Source organism: Rhea americana, unplaced genomic scaffold (genome assembly GCF_003343005.1).
Source record: "Rhea americana isolate MKP2758 unplaced genomic scaffold, rheAme1 scaffold_177, whole genome shotgun sequence".
Taxonomy (NCBI): domain Eukaryota; kingdom Metazoa; phylum Chordata; class Aves; order Rheiformes; family Rheidae; genus Rhea; species Rhea americana.
Window position 1 is genome coordinate 1,789,920 of NW_028185894.1, and position 12,536 is coordinate 1,802,455.

The following is a 12,536-nucleotide window of genomic DNA, read 5'->3' on the forward strand; positions in this document are numbered from 1 at the left end:
ACAGGTGGTAGCCTCAAGACATACAATTTCAAATGGGGGAGGGAGGAACTCAGGGACACACAGGAGGTACAACTACCTTGCTTACCAAACTGCAGTCCGCTTCCTTTTTTCTAGGAGGAGGCAATTTAACTTTACTACTTTTAAGAAACTTCCTATTAGAAAGCTGTGGTTTCTAGTGCATATTTATTGCATTTTCCAAAGTTGCGTCATCAGAGCTGGCCATATTCCTAAGGGAGCTGAATGTCCAAAACTGTAAACCGTTACAATAAATAGTAATGAATGCCATGGCTAGTAAAACCTGTAATCTGAACACACAAAAAAACTAATTTCACTGTGTACAGTTACTTTTCAAACCCTGTGCTTTTCACATTTTCCTGGCAAACATACAGCCGTAGTCACCAATTAATATGAACAATATAAAAAAAGCCATCACAAAGTCATGCTTTTACTTCAGCTTATTTCAGGCAATAGGTAATCTCAGTGAAATTGAGACAATGAAACAACTTCTTCCAAAACTGAAATCCAACTATACTGCTGACTGCAGAATCTACCTGCAAGCTCAYGTTCCCCCTGTGTTCATCTACCTGGAGCATGACATGCACAGATAATTAAAAGGCACAACCCTGCTGCCAGCAAAAATCAAAGGAACAAAAAGTACAAATCCAAATTTCTGCAACAAAAAAAAGGACATTTCAGTTAGAAAGACTAATGCTAAATTAACTTTAGCTTTCATTGAGGTCTAGAAATGAAAGCACTGAGAATTTCTCAGCAGTGCGAGTACCTTGCCACACTAGGGCTCCCTAGGCAGTCATGCAACGTGCCATCAGCCACTACAAATCAAGGCGACAGCACAAGCACGTGAGCAGCATTTGTGGGACATAGTGACAGCAGTATGGGACACTGTCAATCCATACTCCTTGCTCAAAASGTAGGAGAGAACTCACGTCACTCTCCAATATTCTTTCCTTATGYTGAAAATTAAAATCTAAAACCTTTGTGAAATAGGAAACAGCGTAACTTATATCTTCGGAGAAAAGTTACAATGACATATCCGATGATTTAAGAGAGATTTAATTCCCACTGGGCTCCAGGTAAAGAAGCAGATTGGTATCTATCATTTGAATATTAAATATGGACCACACAAGCATAGGGATGAGGAAACTTTCCCTGCTGTTAGCATTTTGCTCTTTTRTGTTATTTTATAGTTGTACCTCAAAAAGCAAAATACCAGAGCAGATTTCTTGCACGACTCAAAAATTGTCTCATGTAGAAAAGATGTGTTAGCCTGTTGTTACAAACTTAAATGTTCTGTTGCTAATGATGGAAAAAAGTGAAGAGAATAATAACATGCAATCATACTGTTTCTGTGCTAAAGAATATGAAAAAAACTTCTCAGTATTTCCCTAACTATAGGAACATTAAGAACCAAACCACAGAATGAAATATAAATCTCAGCTTTTGGATATGTAAGGAAAATCCAGTGTACAACTAAAAAAATAATCTAAAAAAAAGGAAAAAAAAAAAAAAAGACTTCTGTGATTTCATTCCCAGTAAGACAAACCAATGAAAGGTTATTGCCTGATTTGTAGATAGCAGCAGAATACCATCACTGGTGGAGAATACTTGAAGGACTCTGGGTTAAAAACAAAACCCTCAGAAAACCTAGGTTTAATCACAAGCCTGAAATTTTACCTAATATTGTTCACAGATGATTGGTGCCAGCATGACAAAAGCAATAAGATTCTCCAAACAGAACAATATTACTCTGAATAGCTTCTGTGAGTTAAATACCTTCCATTACAAGAAAAAAAAAAGAAACAAAAAAAAAGAAAAGAAGAAAAAAAAAAGGTCTGAAGCATAAAAGATGTATTTAAAAATCCACCCAACTTCTACCTTTGCATTTACAGCTGGCAGGTCTGAGGCTGAGTAAAAATTAATCAATTGTCCTGAAAGCTTTCTAAAGTTTGGAAATTCCAGATTAGAAAGAWGTTCACAAACTTTCATCAGTCTGGCTGATGTCTGATCTGTGTTGCTTAGGTGCAAAAATAGATGATGAGATATTGGGGTGGGGGGAAATCAAATACACAGTTTCAGTGAAGCCCTGAAAGTTGTACCGAAGTGGATACAATTGCACATTAAAAACACCAATCCATTAATCCTCACACAGAACTTTTGAACATGTAAAGTGCCAAATACAACTGTTTTAAGTAGATCATCCTACGCAATACAATGGAAAACAACAAAGCTTTTGGTTTATCAAAAGTTATTTTATTCATGTCTTGACAACATTAGGGGGCATCTGCAGATTTCCCCCACTTCTCCCTCAGCAAACAAGTCACCTACTCTGAGCAGGCTGCAAGGAACAAGCCAATGGAATAATGATCTCGACCGCCTTAGCCAGCTCTCCATAGACATGAGTTCACATGAGAGGTAGCCATGCCGCTTCCTCAGACGTTAGTAAAGACTTTTGATCTTTCTTTGAAGAAGTATTTCTCAGGATATTTAAAAGTCTGTGGTTTATTTTCATGTGTGGAGAAGAACAAAGCTGAGGGGAATTCTCCCACACAAAGAAAGGTCTCAGCAAAGCTATGCTTGTCAAAAATACCACTGAAGAAAAAGCAGAAAATTAATATATATTCACTTTGAATGTGCAGATTTTTATTTCATAGTCCTCACTGTGATCTCTGCTGCCTATTTCATGACTCATGCACGTATGGCACTCCAGACAAACATCAAACATGGAGTGAAACTGAAATGGAGATAGTCACAAGGGTTTAAGGAGTTTGAGCCCTGGACACTTTGGACTGGTTACTGTAAGCTAACGAGTTATCATACACTAAATAATCCTCACCTCCTAATTATACATTTTTCATTGATAGCAAATGCAAGGTAATTCAACTCTATTTACAGCTCTTTTGTGGCAAGCTAACTAAATAAGATCACTTATTTAGTGCTTGCCACAAAACTCCAATGATAGAATTACTTTGTTGGTGTAACAAAGATCCACACTGAATATACAAATACATTCCTTAAAAGGTATACACAGACACACACACATACATGCATACTTACATAGAAGTAGACACTAAAAAGAAGAAATACCACGGGTTTCTTCCTTTTCTTTCGCTCACAACCATTACAGCTAATAATATCATAACACTGCATTTCTTCAATTAGATTCTTTTTGGAGAGATGTGATTAGAAGCTGCTCTTCAGCATGACCTTATACCACATTACCAGCATATTTAAGGGCACAAAAGTATATAGCTTGTCACAAGCACTTCTTCCTCACAGTCATTCTACTTTGTATCAGAAAGGAGCAACCATACTATTGTAGATGATATGTTGGCTGGTGGAGTAGTGAGTGTGAATGCATCTGTGTATAGGGGAAGTTAATCACTTAAGTCAGAGATCCAAGAATTGCACTGATGATTTAAACTTCTTTYGCCTTTATTCTTACAGACTTCTCTACATTATATTTATGTTTTGCTTATCATTACTTTGAGCAAACAGTTTAAAAATGAAGATGTTTGTCATACGATTGGGTAACATCACAAGATAAATAACCAATTGAAAAAATTTTAGTTCTGCTTAGGTGATTAAAATAGAATATTAAATGTTCCATTTTGAGGAAGACATGAGGGTTTTGGAGGGGTAGGCATAACACTATATAAATGCAAACATTTTAAAATTTTTATGTCACAGAACTTGTTTCGAAATTTTTTAGGATTAACACACAATCTGGTCACTTGGCTCGATCAGGTCTGCTGAAGACACCAAAAAAAGTGTGAGCAATAAGCTATATTGTCAAGAAGTCAGAAATAGCTACTTTTGCAGATTCCCCATTTGCMAGAAGTACCTTCAGCCCRAAGAAGAAAGGGTATATGCCTGCAATGGGATGACAAGCTACCACCCAGCATTGAGATCCATGTTCACTGAGAAACTATCCCTAGGTTTTACCATTGCCAGAAATATTGTAAACTCGCAAAAAATGAATTCCATTGCTGATACAGTATCTATAGTATACTGATTTTGACCAGGGCTGCCTGTATAAGATTCTTTTTTTCCCTTTCCCCTTCTTTTTCTTTTATTCCCCTCTCTCTCTCTCTCTCTCTCTCTTTTTTTTTTTTTTTTTTAAAGTCTCTAGCAGAAAGAAGGATTCTTGTTTTACAAATAAGTAGCTAGCCCCTTTCTGAGTCTTCAGATGCACTCTTTCAGCTCTCATGCATGGTCTTTACATAAATATGCTATGCACCATACAAAACCTTACTTTGTTTCACAAGTCTGAATATGTCACCATTCCACCCTTTAATAAATACTCCCACGACATATGATTCTGGGAAAGGTCAACAGAAGTTTCCAACTTGCTCTTCCTAAAGATTTATTTAGCTTCTTCCCTAAAGCAATGATGCTACACACTTKGTTTAACCAGGAGGCCCCTTCTGAAACACCGGCTCTAGTCAAGAGAAAAAGGGTAAGAGGTCTCAAAGATAATGATATTTTTACAAGTTTCAGGAAAACTGGTGCCTACAAAAAGAGCCAAGAGACCACCCCAATGAAGAAAAATTGAAATCCGAGATTCAAAATCAGCCACAGCACCYGCTACTTTGTGCCCAAGTGGTGTTCTGGGGAAGAGCAAGAGAGCTGAGCTTATCAGGGCTGAGGGATCTGCTAAGATCCCTTAAGGGAACTTTTTAAGAAAACTAAATGTTTACTGAAAGAGAAACAGAGGAGAAGGTTGAGGATGCAGTGGAACTTTGGAGTTGCCATGTAATTGCCCACAAAAAGGTGGGAAGAACTAAGAGAAGTAAGGAGGATAAACAAAGGGAAAGATGATAGGAGCTAGGTTTAATGCTTGGAGTATGTAGTGACACAGGGCGTAGAGCTACAGCAAACAAAGCACCATTAATTCAATTTCTATCTATTAAGCTTCTTCTCCTTCTCTCTCTTCTTTAAAATGTACTTGGTCATATAGTTTACAGTACTTAAGCTAAATCAGAGTTGAATTTTTCTGCTAACATAAATGCCTACAATCCAGTTAATTTCAGGGTATTCAGGAAAAAGGATGAATTTAGGTACATAATTTCTAAGATAGGAACATTTTCTTTTCATGTAGAACTATTTTAAGTATTTGTTTTGGATAATGCTGTAATTACAGAATAATTACACACTGTAGCCAAGATTGCAGCTAAGTATTAAAYCACAAACAGTGTATTAAATAATGCTATTTCTTACAATCATAAAAAAGAGAAAATTCTATTTGAAATACAAACATAATTGAAATTGGGGCAGCTGAGTTTTATTTCAGGATGCTTTAGTAATAAAAATCTGTCACACRGAACTGTGAGATTCATATTTCCATTGAAAGAGAAACAGAAATAACTGCCCTATGCAGTTTATCTTTTCAAACATTTAGAACTTGATGTTATAACATTTTGTTCACATACATCAAAAATATCTGTCTCTTGCACTAATTCTTATAAAGAACCCATTTCAAGTATCTAATTACCAAACAYGTGTGTGAAACATTTTACTTAAAAAAAGAATAAACCTAAAGACAGGATGCAAACAGGAAAAAAAAGAATTCCCATAGTAATGTCTCAAAGCCCTTCAATTTGATTGCATAAATTCTCCTAAACTCTCAATTCTCACAACTAGAAAATTAAAGAAATTCCAGCTATTTTGTTTCCTCCTCAAACTCCTGAGTCCATTAAAGCAAGCAACGACACTAGCGCTGTGTCACTGCYATTGTACAATCAAGTTATAGTCCATGTACAACTTCAGAGTCATTCTCCCATTAAAACCAAAATCTTTAAATAGATCCAGTTCAAAGGTGAATCCACGAAAAGAGCTTTCACACAAGGTTAATTTACCATAGCTCAGCTGTGYATTCTGGCCTTGTGACATGTGTAAGACCTCCCTGAGAAGATAAACTGCCTCAAATCAAACTATGGTGTCTAACCTATTTGCTATATAAACTGTATATATATAATGTAATATGCATACTGTAATTTTCTAAGTCTACCACACACTTAGCAAAATGCTGAACCACAAACTAGAAGAGTCCCAGTCAGTCCGTGGAAGAGACAGACAAAGGGTTTAGCAGGAGGAGAAAGCAATGTGAGYGCCTTTGTGTTTTAGATAAAAGACGTTCCAAGGTAAGACCAGAGACAGTGAGAAACTGTCCTAGAACACTTTCTCGAAGTCCTGATTTCTGAAAAGAAACCTGTGTGGAAGCCAGGGCTTTGTAACTGCAGAACAGGTGCCCAGTTATGCCAAAGAAATGTTATGTGATACAGTGTGGAGCGCAAATTCTAATTTTCTCAAGGTTCATTACAAAGAAAATAGCACTATCGCCCAGACCACTTTGAGCTCAGGACTTAATGCTTGCCATGGTTTTACAGTCCATCTGAAGAACTCAGCACAGAACTGATCTACTGCCTAAAAAGATTTGGTATCTCTGAATAGGAATATTCTAACTCCTAATCATATTTTCTTATTACAAAAAATTCAAGTTCATTCCACACAAGYCGGTTATGCTATCAGAGCACTGTAAACCGAAGTTCTTTAAACTGGCACAGTGTGAACGTAATATATGGGAGAACATGACTTGAGAAGCAGTAGGAGATGGACTGAGACTGGTTAATACACAGGAAGGGTGTGGATTGAGCCCAGAATCACCAAAACAGCACCTGGCTGTGTACTGGAGGCTCCTCTCTACCTCCAGGCACTAAATCCCATTATATATAAAGAAAACACAAACCAAACAAAGAAACCCCACACTACAGCTCTTTTCTATTAGGAAAATGTGAAATTTAGCTCTGTGAAACTTAGCAAGTAGCTATAATTAMCCTGGAAATTTTCACTACTGTGCATAGGAGAGAAGACCTGAATCACAAGATCACACACAAGTACTAAGACAGACAACTGACACAGCCGTATTCTTGGACAGGAACTGGTGAAAACTTTCCACACAGGCATAGTCTTCTACAAAAGATTATGAGACTCTATAGCTCACAAACACAAAATGGACCAGGGAAGATCTTATATAGCCACAGTTATTGCATATGTGCAAAATACTACGGTATTCAAAAAGGGAGGAGGAGACAAGAATGGCTGGTGAGAGTGCCACAGCACCTTTATGCTGAGTAACGTGACAATTCTCTCTAAGATGCTGCAAGAGACATCCTTCTGTCTCAAAAGGGGCTCTCTGTCTCTGAGGCATGAAAAAGCTGACTAGTGATCAGACGAACATAAACCACCACTGGCACAAAAATGACATCTGATTTTCATCCATGGACTTTTCCTGCCTGGGACTATTTAGATTCTCTTTTGAACCCAGATTTTCTTCTCATTTGATTAACTGCTCTTCTGAACAGTGACAGAACTATTCCTGCAGGATCCTTGAGGATTTCAAAGACCAGGATTTGACAGGATCCAAGGAGAGAAAAACAGACTCCTCRTTTATTCTCTCTTGCTCCTACTCGACTCCCTGTGACTGCACAGAGCATGCCAACAGACTTGTCAGGCGGGCAGGTAAGCAACCCTCATCAGTTTTCATAGATAAAGCTTGACCTCGCAGATTCCATGCTTCCATGCCAGGAGGGAAATACTTACTTATCCCACACAGCCCTTCAGTGAAGAGCCCACTGAAGAAAATAACTCCTTTTTCATTTATTACCTGGGCTATGCACCAAAAGAGCACAAGAGAGTACTGTGATAAAGAACACARCACCAGTGAGATAATCAGCCAAGGTTAAAATAGAACATCCCTCTGGATAGAGGCCACTGCAAATGGTTTTCAGGAAAATGCCATATAGCAGTCAGCCCAAAAAGAAGAGGTGTATCTTTGGAAGTGGTGCCAATGTACCACAAAGCACTGTATTCTCCATGCAGGGAAGGATGAAAGAGGTAACAGTGATACGCACATTCTGTCAGAAGGCAGCAGTTCCAGAAAAGGCTCATTGAAGGTACTGAGGTGGCCAGATCCAGGGATTCCAATCCATAAAAGGACTTTTTGATTTCTTCTTGTGACCTAGTATGGTTCAATTGCTTGCCCACAGGCCACATCAAGACTACAGGAGGACAACAAGACAAACTTCTTCCTTTMTCTGGAACAGGGCATTATGTGGCAATCAGCCCCAAATCCCCTCCTGAGCCTGTATGCTGCCTGGCACACAGCCACACAAGATCGACTTCTCCCTGGTCATGCATGCCTGGCCCAGAGTTGAATGGGATGTTTCAAAGTAGTTTTTGCTACATATATGCTATATACATGGGATGGAAAGAAATTTCCTGTCTCACAAAGGTTAGACCACTTTTTTCTTGCCCCAAATCATATTCATAGTGAGGAACTTCTATAGAAAGCTTGATATAGAGAGCTTTGGAAAGAAGTTTCCAAAAGTCATTATATGCTTTTGTGCTCTCCCCTTACACTGGCAGCCAGAGCAACAGCATTGCAACTCCTTTTAAAGATAAATACGATGGTAGAATCCCGTTTGACTTCAGCAAGTCAAAAGCGCTGCTATATCCCTTTAAGAGATTTTTTTAAAAAAACAGAAAGATGTAATTCCTTGCTTAGTCATGGATTTTTGGAAGAAATAGCAAATTCTCACAATTCAGCATCCTTACCCTGGGATTAAGGGAAGATTTGGTCCTGTGAGGGATTCTGTTAGCTCATAAGTCAATCACTGACTAAAGAGAAAACACTGAAGGGAAAAATAGATGGAAAAAGATGGATGCTTTTCAAACCCTACAGTGTCTGTGGTGAAGTAATCTCTGAAAGATATTCCAGTCTTTCCCACAAAAGTGAGGGGATTTCTGAACCACCTGCTTGTTTACTGCTGCCAAAGAGACAAATGCAGTTTCATCTCCTTCAGAATACGATTGAAAGGGTGGAGGCCAAGTTAACATCATAGAAATGTTTGGTCATTTATTCATCTGGCTCTTCAGGAAAGTATGTTTTGATCCCACAGATTACTTGCTCATCACCAAGGAGAAGAAAATTTCTCCTTTTAATGCAAAAGGACAGCATACATGTTCAGAGATAAGCAAGCTATTTAAAAAACAAAACAGAAAGCAAAATTATAAAAAAAAACAAAAACACAAACACCAAGAACAGATTCAAACTTACTTGTTTAAGTTACCCATGATAATTTGGTTTTCCAGAATTTTTCAGCGCAACCCTCATTTACCCAATTTTGAAAATGGGACCAGTCTACCAAGATGCACTGAATCTGGTAAGCCTAGGAATAATCACCTTTTGATGCAAAGCAAAATACCGCTGCAAAACCTTCAAGAAAACATACTCTGTAATAGGAAGCAAAGTATTACGATACTGTGGGATACAGGCCTTGCTCTCCAACTAGCACACTTACTGCAAAGGTCAAAAAACACAATTAAAAGTTTAGTTTGTTAGAGAGTGTTTGTGGTACCTAGAGTACAAGCACACAAAATCAGAGTTGTATGGTCCAATCTGTGGATCCATCTGGATTAAATATACACTGCATGGCTGGCTGTGATTTCAGGTGACATGACTTCATAAACTAGGTCCCTTTCAAACTCTTTTTTTAAATTTGTTTTAATGCAAGCAGATATTGCCTAGCCTGTAAGCAAAGCATGGTATGAGAATGCTAACAAGTATCTAGTTTCTTCTGTTGCTGCAGTTACAATCTGCTGCGTAATGATTACTATTACAGAAGTGAAAGATGATAGGTCACCCTCAGCCAAATATCCTCATCTGCATTCTTATCTCATAGCATGGTTGCCAGCTGGTTTCTGACAGTCTCTGCTATGTTACTTGCAATAGTACCAACACTGTTTTATTTTTACCAGCCCCAGAAATACAGCGTGGTACTGTTTGTCCTTTGTGTCCTTAAGCTTAGAAAACAGCATACTCCCCCTGTATCTTTTCAAAATCAAATGGCCTCAAAAACACCATGGAAAACATTTCCACTTACTCAAACTAAACTGAGCTTTAAACAAAGACACAGAAAAGACTGACCAATAGAAACATTAATTAAATGAAGCTGTTCACCATAAATGTCTTACAAGTCAGTATCAGCTTACTGAAAAAATATTTAATTACTCTTCCTTTACTGGAAAATTAAGGTAGTATAATCAAAGTTACACTTGAACTGATGAAGTACAATGACTGAAAGCTTGTAGTTCCATGCTGCTTTCTTTTTGTATCTCAGGTCAGATTTCTAGTTCATTAACTTAAATTCCAAGTGCTAGCTAGTGTTGCTGGACATAAGTAAATGGCATATACAAAATCATGAGCAATAGCTGCAAATTAAATGAATAATGAAAATACGATAACTAAGTTTTATCTTTTCTTGAAGAAGTACTAGTTCTCACTTCATGTAGCTTTTCTGTATGCATGTGTATGTAGGATACATGGCACTAGAGAGTTCACATGCAGAAAACTGCATTAGCATCAGATAATGTGCAGAAGCTTGAAAGCCTCTAATTTTGAACAAAYGTGTGCTTGAAATCTTGTCTGTTTTTCTCCAAATACCAGTTCAAATTGACATCAAATACCACTATCAACTGAGCAAATAAGAAATACTCCTTTTTCCTCCAAATCTGTCATATATATATATCCTCTGACCACCACAAATAAGACACTAGTCCTAGTATCATACAGCAAACAGACAACACTCTGTACAGATAAGAATACCAGCCCGTAAGGTAATAAGAAGGCCTAAATAAATCAATAGAGAAAGAATACATTAATAAGGCAGCCTATTAATACCAGGAACGCAGAACAGAATGCAAGTGAAGTGCAAGTAAGAACTTCACTCAGAAGGAAGGAAAAAAACCCTCCACTCTGTGGTTCTGCAAAGGCACCAACATTCATAGGAAGCTGACCTATTTGGCAGGTCAGCCTGCCTTCTCAGGCACCGAGTACCTTTTATCAGTGCAATAACAACTAATCCAACAGATCAAGAAGCAGGCCCAACAGGCTCAATAGGAAGTCACAGCTAGCCCTCTTCAGCTGTGAAAACTGTCCACAGCATGGGGCCTTGCAGCCAAGAGCATGTGTAAAGTACAACAGGAAGAAGGGGAGAATGTTCAGCTTCTCAGGATTGCTTAGGCTACTGTTCTTTCAAGTTCTCAATCCTGTTCCCAGCTGCAGTCAACTCAAACTTTAAAGGGTACAAACCTCTTTGCAGTGCACCTGTTCCACTGCTCCTTCAGCAAGGAATTCTGTATTTACACTTGCTGTCACGAGTCTGACAGTAGCTTGCTGCCCAACTGAGACTGCTGCTGTACCTGGCATGTATTARGGGAAAACAAAGGGCTTCTTGGAATGTTTATTCATTTCGTAGTATCCTGTGCTTGCAAAACCAGAAGCTTGGATAAGGTCGAAGTAAATGTAGGTCATCTGATTTAACCTGCAACTCCTGCATTTGACACTGTTAAAATCACAAGCCATTAACTGTATGGAAAAGCCAAATAGGCAGACAGTGTTTTATGCTCAAAGGACACCAAAGGCCTTGTTCCAAAACAATAATAAACGATAAGCAAGATGCAAACACTGAGTAAGCCAAATAAGCAGACCACAATGAAAGAAACAAAGTGATTGTAAACTGAGAGAACAGGATGAACACCAATTTTAACTAACCATAAGCGGGGACTATGGCTGTCAGCCTGCTGTGATCAGTTCCCAGTTGCACTATAACAAGGTCTCATCCTAACCTGACACTGTTAATACACAGCTTCACAAAACAAGTATTCAGAGCATGTTGGCATGCAAATCTGACACACCCTGATCTTTGGAAACCTGGAGAAACAAGTTCTCTTATGAAAGATATAAGATACCATGAGTGCTTTGGATTAGACTGGAAGAGATTCAGAAAACTTCACTTACTTTTCCTATCATGTTTTTCATCATTTCTCCCCTCTACAAGCCTTCATTCAAACCGAAACAAAAGCTTATTCCTCAATTCTTGCAGATGAAGACCAAAAAAAGCATGTATTTGTAGAATTCAGTGGAAAATTACCATGTCTGAAGAGTGCAGCCACAATGTTTAAGATTTAGATTTAAAACATGGCTGAAGAGGGAGCTCTAAAAGAACTTTACTAGCCACAAATTTTTGAGGCCAAAAAGCAGCATCACAGTTGTCTCCTGCCTACCTTAGGTCATAACAATTTTTCTGGATAAAATCACCGCTTCAAGTCAAACAGCTGCCATTGAGCTTGAGCCTTTTTTTCATTTTTTTTCCAAAGTAATGTCCAAAATGCTGATTTTAGAACTTTCAGCATTAATCTCACAGTTCAATATGAAAAATTGTGGCAAATTTGGATTTGAAATTTACTTAAATTCACCTTTCAGCCATCTGATCAAGCTTTTGTCTGTTAGACTGTACCTGTGACCACATCACAGTTTTTCTGTAGAGGTAGACTATAATCCATTCAATCTTAGCACTGATAAGCAAAATAGAGTTCCCGCGGTTAATCAATATTTATATAATGTTACTCACTTATCCATAGTATGCAATAGTAGCACTTCAAAGGGGCCTAGCTAGAAT

The 12,536-nt window shown here is 38.1% G+C and overlaps 1 protein-coding gene across 1 annotated transcript in view; it reads right to left on the bottom strand.

Moving 5' to 3' along the window:
- CMSS1 (cms1 ribosomal small subunit homolog) overlaps positions 1-12,536 on the bottom strand; it is a gene marked incomplete at its 5' end in the record, with an annotated part of 243,070 nt that overhangs the window by 141,652 nt on the left and 88,882 nt on the right. The window lies entirely within an intron of this gene.